The 14,678-nt window shown below is 36.2% G+C and overlaps 1 long non-coding RNA gene across 1 annotated transcript in view; it reads left to right on the top strand.

Moving 5' to 3' along the window:
• Positions 1-7,819, top strand: part of LOC146997603 (uncharacterized) — a 56,810-nt gene extending 48,991 nt beyond the window's left edge. Inside the window, exon 3 of the long non-coding RNA XR_015040713.1 lies at positions 7,380-7,819. This is a non-coding gene — a long non-coding RNA (uncharacterized LOC146997603). The remainder of the gene's footprint in view (positions 1-7,379) is intronic.
• The last annotated feature ends 6,859 nt before the right edge of the window (positions 7,820-14,678 follow it).

The following is a 14,678-nucleotide window of genomic DNA, read 5'->3' as shown; positions in this document are numbered from 1 at the left end:
GGTACGCGTACCACCGGTTGAGAACCCCTGGTTTAGAGGCATTAGGTTAGAACCGCCGGTAAATATCTCACTAGGTTAGAGGCATTTTGCTGCTTGGCATATCTAAAATTTTGCGCTCCATATTGCTGCTTCTCTGCAGCTGCACCGATTGCCTCGGCTTTGGTGCCAGCATTACACTTCTTTTAATATGTTGATATTTTTTGTCTTCTAGTTTTCGATCATCATGTACGTCTGGCACGTGCTTAAAACTTAGTAGCTAAACGAAAAGTTTCACAATGATCCTCTGTTTGATCACTACAAATTTCAGGAAATAGTGCGAAATTCTGCTCCTCTAAACGTTTATTTTTAAAGACTGATATTTATTTCTAAATAAATTCTCTGCCTACAGACTCCATTTCAAACTCCACTTGAGATTTTTTTTTATTCACAAGTTAGATAACATAGTGGAGAGTTGTACTATGTAACCATTAGGTTGACACTAATATATTTTAAGTTTTCTTACTTTCTTTTCTCTGAGTTATTTTACTTAGAAATTCTAGAGGATATGGTAAGTCATTTGACAGTCTTTATGGGCCCAAGAGTTTGAATATGGTGGATCTATATACCTATTTGCCAAGAGCTTAGGAACTAAAATATTGTGCAGATGTTTGCCGTGATACATGTCCTCCACATGGAACATCTGTACAGGTCCATAGAAACAGGAATCTTTACGGGTTCATGTTATATCTGCATTTGCGAAATAAATTCATTATAGTTGTGACAGGTAAGTTTTCTTTCTGTAACATTAGTCTTCATTCGCCATGTATTTGCAAAACTGCTGAAAATTAAACAGCGAAGTTGAAGCGTTCGGCTGGTAGACAGATGGAATATGTGCTCGACGAAGCGTATATATAACCCGGCATGAACTACCAGATTTATTAGGAATAGGTTATGGATGTTCAGAATTATCGTAACGATTCCAGTGGTAATTCCGAGAATTTTCAATGATACGCATTAACTTCGTTACCTATATTCAAAATAATCAGGACGATTCGGTAGATAGTTTAAAAAATTTTCAATGACGTGCATAAACTTCGTTACCTATTTCCAAAATTATCGGCATGATTCGAGAGAAAGTTTCAAGAAATTTTCAATGATGCGCCTGCACTTCATTATCTATGTCCAAAATAATCGGGATGATTCGAGAGACAGTTTCAAGAATTTTCAATGATGCGCAGTGTACCGATTACTAACAGATTCTGGCAGATTCCTTTGGATGACACGCTGAAATGCTGTATCAGTCAAAGCCGTCATGAGAGATACTAAGTATTCAAATACCACTTAAATGCAATCATATTTTTTTGGTGAATTCTTCTATACTGGGTATCTGTAAAAATAGTTATTCCGAAGTTTTGGCCAAAAATGTTTAAGGATTTCTTAGGTTAGGATCTAAAAATTCGAATGATCTCAGTATGTTAGTCTTTATGTTATTATGTGTGGAGAAACAAAATTACCTTTTAAGCAAAAGCCTAACAAGTTAATAGCTTATTTTTAAATTAATATTCTTTCTGGAATAACAGTTTATCTTCAGTGCTCGTTGACGTGTATCATTTAATTTATCCTTTTTAAAAGACTGCTCATTAGTTTTTTTTTTTTTTTTTTTTCCATGAGACATTTTTTTTTTTTCTTGGGACTTAACTTTTCTGAACACAAATCAGTAGATATAAGATGTATTTATTCATATTTATATGTAATCATATTAATCACATATTCATTAATTTAATTCAAAAGTCTTTGTATATTCAAAACCTGTTTCATTATTTTTAAAACAATATAGACTATGGGAGCCATATGATAGATTTTATGAAAGTTCGAGAGCATTTGCGGCTCTCGAACTTTCATAAAATTTATCATATGGCTTCCATCGTCTTGAAGTTTGGCCATCCCTGATATATATGTAAAAACTTAAAGAATCTAAATTTATTATTAAATTGGAATAAAAGCAAGGGAATTCCCCTATAATATAATAATTGCAACCGTGTGTAAGATATTTAACGCAATATCAAAACAAATCCAATTAAAAAAAAGAATTCATAGTAGAACAAACTCGCAAAATAAAAATTCGAAAGGGAAAATATACAAAATTATACAAATAAAAATTAATCTAGTTTTCACTGAAACTCCAATTCAGAACTCAGTAGGGGAAAATGAATTAAAGCTTCATAAAAGTCGATTAATATGTTTCGTTCTTCTGGTGAATTTCAGATCAGAAACCGCAAAACTTTTTCATCAAATTTTATTCAAGACTTTAAAATTCATATAAAACCGAAAACTCGAACCTCAAATGTACCAGAATTTTCCCTACAAATTTTCGAAACACTTGCAAAAAGGAATAAAACATAACATTGTGCCAAAATGACAATTAAAAACCATAGAACTTTACAATATGTACACTGTAATTAAAAAATACAAATTGGTCTAAAACCAATAGATGCTAATCCGAAACTCAAAAGCAAGTAGAAATAAAGAGCAAAACTAACGTCATTTAAACAAAACTAAAAAAATTGGGAGGTCCTCCGACTATGCTAAACTAAACTTTTAATACCAAGAAAACGAAAAACTGTGCAAAGAGATTTCTATAAATAAAAAAAGTCAAACCTGAGCCTTAAACAGCTATAAAAACTGAAAACCTTTTTGAAACAATAATTGAAAAATTTGAAAAATGCAAACTTACTGATATCTAAACACGACCTTCTCTGCGTAATCTAACTGAATTGTAAAGATAACCAAATTGTGTTTTTGCTAAAGAAAGTAGAATTCAAACTGCCGAAATTTTGTAGTTATTGGAAAAAGTATGCGATAAGGTTCAAAATGTCCAGTAGCATAACTAAGTATTTTAACATGTGTTAAAAATGTCCTACCCTGTTATATTTTGTGTGCGGGGGTGCAATGGTTGGTTGCGAGTTGTAAAAGTTATTACCTACGAGGCGGGGAGTGATCGTCAACCCATAATGGCGGCGGAAGAATCTTCTAAAAGAAGCTGCTCTCTGTAAAATCTTAGAGCTCGAAAACAGGACTGGCTCGAAGTTGCGGAAAAGGAAAAAAGTGTATGTTATAAAAGAGAAAAGTCTTCACGTAATTGGGGTACAATACGCCTTAGAAACTAGAAACCCAATTTTTTTAGTAACAGCTAAATTTGCCAGCTATTAAACTTACAAAATAGTAGAAAGATAGCATATAAAAATAGTAAAAATAATTAAAAGGGAGAAAATACAAGATCTTTGTGCATATTTACATTAAATTTCTAATCGTAGTCATCCAACTATTACCTTCGATTGAGGTTTAAGTAGTAATTATCATATGACTTTAGATGAGAAATTAAAAAAAAGTAGTTAATACCAGCTTTCTTTAAAGATATAGAAATTTCGAATAGAGGCGTTTTATTTTCTAAGAGAATATTGACATAGTGATTTCTTCTTATAAGTATTCGATTTTGTTGCAAATATTTTTGATTCTAATGACTTGAGTATGTATGGTATTAAGCATTACGCTTTTGGACATATTGGAGCGTCAGTGGATGAGTTTTGTAGTAGGGAAATCAAAATCTCTTCTTTTGTCGTAAATTTTAATATCTTTAAAAATTTATAATTTGCAAATCTAGGTAATTAATATCTCCTTGTTGAAAGTTAGTTTTATTTAGTTTCAAACATAAAGGGTAAATGCGATCGTACTCTATTTGATTGTAATTGTTGAATGTAATTAAAATAGCACTGACGATACTGTAAGGATTATGTTAATTTTATTAACAGTTACATTTTGAGTTAAAGTTTCTTTCTTATCGATTCTGAATTTCAACTTACTACTTTCGGCTATAACGCAGTTTTAGAATCACCTCTGAATATATAATGAGGAAAAGCGGTATTTAACCGCGAAGTTCTTCGGTCTTAGAGAGAGAGATACCAGGTATTCTGGCTGCACGCGTCCGCCTTTTTAGGCTACTCTGTCGTAAGCTATTATCACGCTCGGCCGTACTTTTAGGCCCTTGAAAGCTTCGCAGTCTATTAACGTTAAGGAGCCAATTCTGTTAGAATTTTGATAGCTTCAGCTATACCTATTTAGTTTAGATTAGTTTAGTATTATTCTTAGTCTCTTAAGTTCAAAGCCCAAGTTTCGGCTTTATTGTACACTCTAAGACGAAATGTTGTCAAAGGGCTAGTTTACCCTTCTATCTTGTTGTTTCCTGTCACACGAACTCAAGCCATTATTCGCTTATCAGTTCTTAAGATTCTTCACTTCCAGCAGTAATTACAAAATGAGGAACTCTACAATACAACTGCTCATGTCTTAACTGGAAAGACGGTTCGAAACAGTCATCATGCAGATACTGCGCAGGAGAGGTTCTGAAACCTCCCGAAGAAATCTGAAAAGACTGATGATGAATGGGATCTTTTTTTTAATAAACTGAAGTCCAAATTGACCACTGATAAACCACTGAGACATGGTCGAAGTCTGAACAGATAAGTACTCTGTAGATATGAAGCACTGAGGATCAATCTGCTCCCCAGGATATGTTCGCCAGGACATGAAAAGGGTCTTGAAACATTTCTTGCTCAAGGATGCGACATGCGGAAGGAATGTAAGTTTTCTATCGAAAAGTACTCCCAAATGCTTCACTTCAAGCATAAGTGGAATCCCTGTTCCTTGAAAGTCTGTCTCTGGCTTAGAATTGAATTTTTTTCGTCTGCAGAAGTGTATGAAAAGGGCCTTTTGATTATAAAATATAAATCCATATCTAATTGACCGTTTGTGGATCCTATTAAATGCCATATGCAGTTGCTTCTCTATATGCCTCATGTACACGTCTTGGCAATTTATTTGAAAGTCAGCAATATACAAGGATCTAAACACAGTTGGAGGAAGGTCTTTTAGGACTTTGTTTATATTTAGCTTGAGTATAACTATAATTAAGTCTCAGGCTTGCAGTACACCCTCTTCTTAGAAACGGTCATTTGAGAGCATAGAACTTCATATCAACAAAATTTCGCATGAAAACTGGAAGGTTACAGCGCAAACCACTGTAGTAAAGAACACGCATAATGTCATATCTGCAAGCCTTATTACAGATATTTTCCATGTAAAAAATCATAAAATACTTTCTCTTGACGAAAGCACTATGGATAGAGGTTTTCAGATAGCCTTTTGTCAACTTTAGTCGTTCTATCTTTTCGAAAACCACTTTGATACCTAGAGATAATGTTGTTTTTCTCCAAATATTTGATAATAGATTCTATAAAGAGGAAAGATTTAAACGTATTTCAAAATGAGCCCCATCCTCTAAAGAGAAAACACAAGAAAGACATGGAAATTAATAGATGAGAAGAGCGGAAAATGGAAAGAAGAAAGATCACTGAGGCTGTGGAATCGTGGCATCTAACTCATCAATGTGATTCCGTAAAAAAGATAGGGTACCTCAGGATCGCCATACGTATACACCCAAAGAGTGAGCCCGTAAGTGCCATCATGTGCTTGATAATCAGCTGAACAGCAGTTTCAACTGAATTACAGCTTCGGATTAATTTGACATCATTTTCAGTTGGATTGTAACTTTAAATTAATTTAATCGGTTTTTTAAATTTTGATTAAAACGTCTTCCCCATATGAGGCCGTAAACTGGCCAAACATGTTTCCTAGGCCTGATGCTTGAGTCTGAAATTCCGGTTTTAGCCCTACGTGTTATCAAGTGTTAATTTAAAATTGCTCACCTTCTTTTCCGCAATTATCTGCACAATTGCATTACATAAATTTCAAACTCACTGGAATCATTGGTCTTTCCGCCAGTTTTGGGATTTAGTAGCAGCTCACGATTATAAAGGCATAAACAACTTCAACATCAATCTGGACGATTTTGAAACGTCATCTAATCGGTCATTAGAATGGCGAATATTTGCTTCTTTAACCTTGAATTTGTCAAATATAGTAGATAATATGAAGGCACAGAAATACATTTTCTAATACACTAGATCTGTACTGCAACAGCTCGAAGGCATACAGTGAAGACATTTCGTGGATTTAAATACCTCCGAAGTTTCACTAGTTCATTTAGTTTCAGGTATTGCCTACATTGCAGTGTAGACAGGATGATTACATTAGTCAGGTGTTTGATGTTTATATGACTTTAGCGGAAATCGCGATTGATCCATGCAACTAGAACGGTCATTACAGATGCGTACACGGAAGATTATTTTGCGTGTGCTGCGTTTTGTTCTTGTTTTTGGAAGATGATGTTTCATTACAGTCCTTGTACTTTCATTTTTGGGTCAATTATGTCAGACTCGATGCTCTCTGATTAGCTTTCGCTCTGGTTTAATAGCTCTAAATAGCTTATGCTCTGGTTAAATACAGTTGCTCCACGGCTAATATTTCCGTTGAACATATAGTATTAAAATATTAAAAATTTCTAAAAGTTTTAAAATTAAGATTTAGACGAAATCAGTCTGAAAATGCGACTTTCATTTGGCAACACTGGTGCAGTTTTTTAAAACTTTCAATAAACTTACAAACATACAGTTTTTTCTAATCTTGTTCAGTTCCATGTAATAGTTTAATGTGCTCCTTGAGATCTGTACTCAGAGAGTTTCGGTTCTTATAGACGATTTTCACGAACCGGATTCTTATTTAATTTAGGATTAATCTGGACGAGTTTCGCCCGGCGGACACTCGATAAGTTCAAAAATCCCTTCTTTTGTATTTACACAGAAGATTTTCCAAACCTGAACTCTCAGTTTTTCTTTAAAAAATATATCTCTCTACTGATATACATCATAGTAAAAATATGCTGTTAATATTCTATAGATAGAGAATATTAAATACGGAGCTTTTAATAGCCAGTCACAAACTTTTGACGAATTTTATACTCAATAGCGAATTTTCGAGGAAATTGTATGCCAACAGCGAACTTTCTGACGAAATTTTAAAATTTTGTGATATCTCGAAAACAGTGTTGTATCACCAAATGTAATTAGACATCTATATTTTTTATTTCCTATTCCCACTGATTTAGCAGTTAATTTTTTTAACATTACGAGCTTTGCATAAGCAAAAGCATTTGCAGTTTTTTTATGCACTTGTTTCCAATAATTTTAAAATTTTATCGAAAACGCTTCCTTAGTAATAAATTTTCAATTCTTTCCTCCTGAAAACCTTAGGTGAATGTGAGTTGACTGGTTGTTTTAATATATTTTTGAAGAAGCACAAGGCGAACACTCATATCATCCGGAAAGTGGAGCACGTGCGCATGAAGTCCTTTCAAAGATTTTTAAATTGTAAACATAGTTAATTTACGGCAGTAGTTAGTATATAGATTTATTTGGTTGAATCTTCAGTACCAATTTCTTTACTAGGAGGAACACATTGCTCTACATCCAGCACGGAGATAGCAGTCTAAAAAAAGACGAAAAAAGAAGAAAAAAAAAATGGCCCACGCGTCAGTCGGGATGCGGACAACCAGAAGCCGTCCTGCACCTTCGGAGCCCGCCAGCAGCAGGAAGAGAAACCGGTTGTAGCCGTCAATTTAGCCTTGTCATTCAGCGGTCACAGTGAACACACTTGACGTTGAATAAATGTGGAGTCTTGCCTGCACAGTTTTGTCTTGCACAGCATAGAAATTTGTCCTATGATGTTAATCATAATAAAATTCATTACACTTTATTTCTGTTACTTTGTATACTATTAATTATTTTGTTAAATTCAAAAGTTCTATCAAATATTAGCTGTAAATTATTTTATTTGCAGTCAAGATGAATGCCAAAATCTAAAAATAAAGGAAAATTTTAATTTTTAATGTATATATGCAATGTGGTTTGGATATAGAGTAGTTACGTATTTTACCGTCAACGATGAAAACTGGTGGAGATAACACCAAAACTACGCCAATGATTCCGGTGGACGTTTGAAGGAACAGATTGAAATTTATATAGTTAGATAATAATTGGTCGCTTTTTATTTAATTAGATAATCAACAGACACAAGTTACGAATATGGCATATAAAAACTTAAATAACTAAATAAGTTTAAATAATTATATGACAAAAATTCCATTTGAACCAGCATCACTTTTCCCAGTGGTAAAAAATTCCTAATAATTTCTACAATAACAATAAAACTGTCATATTCTTTATAAATTCGATGCCACATAAATTCACTTAATTACGTATCTATGCGGTGTCAAGCTTTTTCACGAAATTTTTTATTGTATTATTTTGAGGAATTCCTCAGACTTTTAATATACTGAATATGGACATCAGTGTATGCGGGCCCTAAATCTTAATCCTGTATGTCATACGTTTTCATTTATTTACTAATTTATTTATTTATTGAAAATGCAAGAGAAAATAAAGAAACAACAATTCATATTTATCTTCCTTACCAAGCAAAGCCTGACTTACAGAAGATGTTTGATGCCTTAAACGCTTTGAGATCAAGGTGACAAAAGTATTTAAAATATCAAGCAACTCAATTAAAATACATTTATTAACTTCATGATGCTGTACAATTACTAAGTATCATATATACAACGTATATACCAAAAACAAATAAATAAAATAACAAAAATATGAACAAAGTACACAAAAATATAAGTCATTGCCTTGGGAAATTAGTTCGGGATTAAATAAGACTTATAAATTCTAAGAAGCTACGCAACTACTTTCATACCAAAACAAGTCAGCTATATAGTTTATTTAGTAACCGAGTAAAAAAGAATTTCCAAAGGTTGTCGAATAATATCCAGCTTTTATTTCTACATTGTAAAGTGTTTTAGAATTTTTGAAAATACTTTCCATTAATATCGATTCTTATATTGATGAAAGTTTTTACTCTAGGAATAAATTAAATTAATTGTATTCCTGTGTTTTTACTATATCGAAGCCAATAAAAAATTAAATTTAATAAAAAAGCGAGTAACATAAGTTAGGCCATTATTATTACATATGGAATGAAGATCTTGTCGTAGATTCAGTTAAATATGCACGATATGAAACCAGGTGTTTATTTTGAAAATTATGTTAATTTTTTAGAAAGACAGAATAGATTGCTGACGAGACAGATTTTTGATTGGAAACATTTCATTCTAGTATCATAACCAACTACACTGCTTGACAGTTGTCAAGGAATAAGTGATATATGTAAACTTTCACTCTCGACAGTCCCACAATCGCAGGTAAAATTAGTATAAAGGGCATGATGGCACAAAACCTCTTATATGCATAAGAACCAATGAAATTTGTTGCTTCCTTACTTTTAATTCAAGCAATAAAGCTTGATAGAAAAATCACGTTGTCGATTTCTGAAATTATTACTGTACATTTTCCTTTCTGACAGCAAATACTGACTGCAGAACCCTGTAAGACATCATTTGAAAGCATAAAATTGGACGTTTTGAAGCACAGCAGAATGTTACCAGGGCGCTGTGGTAATAGGCGTGTCGTAAAGTGTTATCTCGTTATTGGAAAAAAAATCTGCAAAAGGTAGAAGTGCTGAGTCAAAGTATGCTGGTGTCCTTGAGAAGACCACCACACGTTAACAGGATACGTATATCGCCCTAGCGGCAGTAAAGAACGGAAGTGCTACTTCTGGACAGATAACCGGAGGCCTTGCTAACACTACAAGAACTCGTATATCTGCAAGAGCTGCTCTGAGCGACTAAATAATGTTGGTTTACATACATGAAAGCCTGTTGCATGCATTTTGTGTTACCGAGCATACCACCGTCGAGAAAGATTACGTTGATGTAAGCAGCATATTCATTGGAATCCGCAACAGTCATCCAGAGTCATGTCACGAATTCCGTTTTACTCTCTGCAATGATTCCAGATACCAGCTAGTGTCAAGAGAGTGGGGAACTCGCTATCAATCACCAGAACATGGAGGAAGCTGATCGCAGTGTGGATAGTGTAAGAAATCCTTTTATGTTGGTAAATTGAATATTACAACAACATTGGCCTGACAGTCTCATGGATTATGACTGTCTTTTTGGCAGTGCAGTTAGTCCAGGGTTTCTATTCATAGATAATGCCCACCAGCAAATCAGAGTTGAAGTGTCCGACACACTACAGAGAATATTACTGATAGTACCAGTGCAGCAACAGTTCTAGCCGGCATATTACCACTCCATATAAAAGCAGAGATGAAGGCAACTTTTACTAAATTGATCCACCTACGCAAAGATGCAACTTTCGCAAATACCAGCTACAGTCCAGTCCAGTTCGAACGTCCCTCCACTTCTACCCATACTCATCCAGCTCTCAGAGGAAGTGGAACCCACATCAAAATTGACAAGCAACAGACTCACACCTCGACACACGCACCACGGAATGGGAACCAGATCTACACCGACGGTTCAAAGCAGGAGAATGGTGTAGGCAGTGCTTTTGTGCACTATGAGAATGGTAAAACTGCACACGACTGGCAAGGACAACTTCGCGCTCACAATAGCATCTTCCAGCGGAAGTACTGGGAATTACGGCAGCAGTGCAACATCTCATAGATTGCCAGATCCCACGAGCAAATATCTATACCGATAGCCTTTCAACTTTACTTGCACTTGAGAGCCATCATCATGTCTCACCTCTCATACTCAGTCTCCAACATCTCCTTATGCAACACCCTCATTACCATCTCAATCTAGTCTGGGTTAAAACCCATGCGAATAAGGAGGGCAACGAGGCTCCTGACACGTTGGCCAAAGATGCAATTTCCAACCCGACAGCCCAACCCATCACCGTACCTGCGCCCCGCTCTTATCTAAAGCGCCTCCTACGAGAGCAAGGAATGCACCAATGGCAACGTGAGTGGACCGAATGCGAGACAGGCAGACGGACTTTCACATACCTCCCGAAAGTTTCCACCGATCGACTCTTTGCCGTAGCACCTCTCACCTACTTCATCACGGGTCACGGCGCATTTCCCAGTTATTACAATCGCCACGGCATCTTAAATACAGATATCTGTGTTTGTGGATCAGAAGGGTCACCAGACCATTACGTATTTGAATGTCCTTTGACGGCTGCACACCATCTTCCGCTACCTACAAATAATAGGAACGCCTATCACCGGTTCCTTATAACGCATAAAGGAGCGGTTAATTCAATCTCCAGCATCATGAATACCATCGCGGCATTGGGCACAGACCTTTGCCTACCGTGCTAAAATGACGCTCTGCTGTACTGACGATAAGCTCTAAGACTAGTCCAGTGAAATTTACAATATCTGGGCTTCACCACAACTGTGTGTTTAAGTTCCCCTGCCCACAATCTAAAGTGGCAATACTAACAATTCGCAAATATGTGGCATCTCCTTAGTGAGATGTGTTATGGCTCCATAATGATACGTGTGTAATCCCTTCAACAGCATGTGAACAAGCATCTTCTTATGCAGTGTTAGTGAACGCTTGTGTGCCTCACGGTGCACACATTGCTGGGGCACTGCCCAATAATTAGTGCTACAACATCCTCGTGCCTTTTATCAGTGTTTTTTATCTATGTTCTTAGCGACGCTACAATAATCAACGCCTTAGCAATCTAACCGCACTCTTCTGCACACATAAGTATTCATGAACTCATCATTCATCATTCAAGATGTACCTGTATTTATATACAACAGAACTGCCTTACACTAACATTGTGCTCCAGCTTTCATGTGACTTCATGTACTCCATTTATCTTTTTGTGCCTTAAGTTGTAAGGATCTTAAGTTTTACTAACGTTTATTTTATTTTAAATCTTTACTATCACTTCTTATTTTCTACTTCCGGCCAGAATTATAAGCGTGAAGGAGTTTATGCAAAGTTGTCTGGCGAACGCCAAGTATTTAAGTGTGGCCTTTTTGCCAAGCAGAAGAGAGGAAGCCGTGAGTTCGAAGCAGGCCGCTTACCTTAGAAGTTACGCAGTTGCTACTTTGCCTTCCAGGCCAGAGGTTTTAATCCTCTTGATAAATTAAACGTATTGTAGTGTTCACAGTCTCTGTGCTACATACGCTTCCTGTTATTATAAGGCCAATCTTATTCTAAAGTTAAATTAGAGTTTAGTTTTATTTTGATATCTTTTAAGTTAGACCCCGAGTGGAGGGTCATTGTATTCCGAAGTACGGAAGTCATTGTATATAAAGAAAAAAAATAAAGGGTTTTGTATACCCTTCGTCTGTATCCTGTCTACTTACTACAATTAGTGAACATAGCTTTTAGAAAGCTCTCTGTTCTAGTCAGGTCATTGTATGTTTCCGAAGAAGGTTAGAAGAAACATTGAACCTGATAGTGGCGCCCGACGAAGAATAACCATGGCCGAGTTTCAAGAAGAACCTGTGCTGCCTGCAGAAACAGCTCAGAATCCAGAAATGCCAGCTGCCGCCCTGGAAGGATTTGGGTATATTGTCCAGACCATGCGCGCTTCGATGAAACCAGAAGCAACGTTTAATGGAAACTCACAGGTAACCAGTTTTTTGGAAAAATTGGATGACCACTTCATGCTCTACCCCGTGCACGAGTTTCAAAAAGTTACCTTAGCTACCAGCGCTTTGAGGGGCCAAGCGCTTAACTGGTTCAAATGTATCGGCAGAAGTCTCTTGGGTCAAGCAGGAAGTCCCACCTATACCTACGAAAATTTCAAGACTGCCCTACTAAAAGCCTTCCCTGTTGTAAGGGATCGTGCGAAATTAGAAACAGAACTTTTCAGTATATATCAACAAAGAATGGAAAACCTCTCCAGTTTTATTTTAAGAAAAATTCACGTTTTCAAGCTCTTGTATGGAAACCGTCCGGATCCTGAAATAATTCAAGTGATTTTGCCGAGGTTACTACCCCAAGTGCAAGACTTTATTGAATTGACAAATCTGACTACACTGGAAAAATTATTTGAGCTAGCAATCCAGTTTGAAAGTAGCAGAACGGCGGACGTCGAAAGAAGACGCCAATATCAACAGCGAAACCAATTTGGTACGCCAAGACTACAGCAAACTCAAGCACATGGCTACGGAGAAAAAGCGAATCAGTGGGCAAGGAAACCCGAGCATTCAAAAACAGCCGGCGAACGTCGACAGTTCAATAGCAACCCAGGAAAAAAGTCTCAAGGCCAGTGGAGAAAGAAGGAAAGCACCGAAAGAAAAAATAATTTAAAGTAAAACGGATTTCTGCTGACGAGAGGGTGCGGAAATCCGAAGGCCACGAAAACCCCTCTTCCTACAAGTTAAATACAGTAATGGTGAAAAATTTAACTCTTCCGAAGATTGAAGTCTTGGTAAATAATATCCCGGCCACCGCACTCCTGGATACCGGCGCGCAGTGTTCCTGTGTGGCAGAAGTCTTTTTTAGAAAGTATTTTCGCAAATACCGCATATATAATGCGGATAATACAACAGTATTAGCGGCGCAAGGAGAACAATGTAAGTGCGTAGGTAAAGTACCTTTGTACATCCGTATCAAGGACGAACAAGTAAAGGTGATGTTTTTTATAGTAAAGAATTTGCAAGCACACTTAATACTAGGAATAGACTTTCTTTCAGACGCACAAGCTACACTGGATTTTAATGAAGCGTCTCTTAAGCTGACGATGAAACCAGTGCGTGTAGAAAAGGTTGAACCGCCGAGGTTAAATCTTGACCACCTGCCTAATGACGAGCAAGATAGAATCCGACAAGTGGTAAGTGAATTTGCTTCCTTATTTAGTGATATTCCAGGATTTACCCAGGTTACTAACCATAGTATTGACACCGGAGATGCATTGCCGGTTCGTCAAAAACCATACCGGTATGATAAGAATAAGGAAAAAATTATAGAATGGCATATTACCGATATGCTACGTAAAAAGATCGTAACGCCTATCTCAAGTAGTTATGCTAGTCCGGTGGTTTTATGTAAGAAAAATAATGATTATCCTTTGGAGCATCCAAAAAGGTGGAGATTCGCTATTGATTACCGTAAATTAAATTCCATAACGAAATATCCGGTATATCCGTTACCGATTATAGAAGAAATTTTAAGGAACATAAAATCAACCAAATTTATGACAACTTTAGACTTAACGAATGGTTATTTTCAAATAGGGATCAGGCCTGAGGACGTGCCTAAGACTGCTTTTATAACCAAGTCTGGCACTTATGCATTTTTGCGAATGCCGTTTGGCCTTTCAGGCGCCCCAGCAACATTTCAGCGATGCATGGACATTGTGTTAAGACCTGTTCTCGGAAAGTCCACATTTATCTATTTAGACGATATCATTATTACTAGTGATAATCTAGACCAACATGTACAGGATTTAAGACAGGTGTTTTCTTTATTAAATGAGGCCGGTCTAAAAGTTAATGTCGAAAAGTGCAAATTTGCAGCCCCTGAATTAAAATATTTAGGTTACAAAATATCGCAAAAAGGGATCGAGACAGATGAATCAAAAATAATCGCTGTACAAAAGTATCCGACTCCAAACACGGCAAAGAAGCTCTCTTCTTTTCTAGGACTTTGTTCATATTATAGGTCCTTTATAAAAGATTTTGCGGCTATCGCTGAGCCATTGTTAAAATTAAAAAGGAAAAAGGCAAGATTCTCGTGGACGGCCGAAGCCAATAGTGCTTTCGAAAAATTAAAACAAGCATTAACGCAAGCCCCTGTGTTGAAATTTCCTGAAAAGGATGAAAATTTAGAAATTTCAGCGGAT

The sequence above is a fragment of the Stegodyphus dumicola genome, chromosome 4 (assembly GCF_044657685.1).
Source record: "Stegodyphus dumicola isolate Sdum_Otavi_A_Nest chromosome 4, ASM4465768v1".
NCBI classification, from domain to species: domain Eukaryota; kingdom Metazoa; phylum Arthropoda; class Arachnida; order Araneae; family Eresidae; genus Stegodyphus; species Stegodyphus dumicola.
The sequence above is the reverse complement of the archived record's forward strand: the minus strand, read 5'-3'. Positions and strand labels throughout refer to the sequence as shown.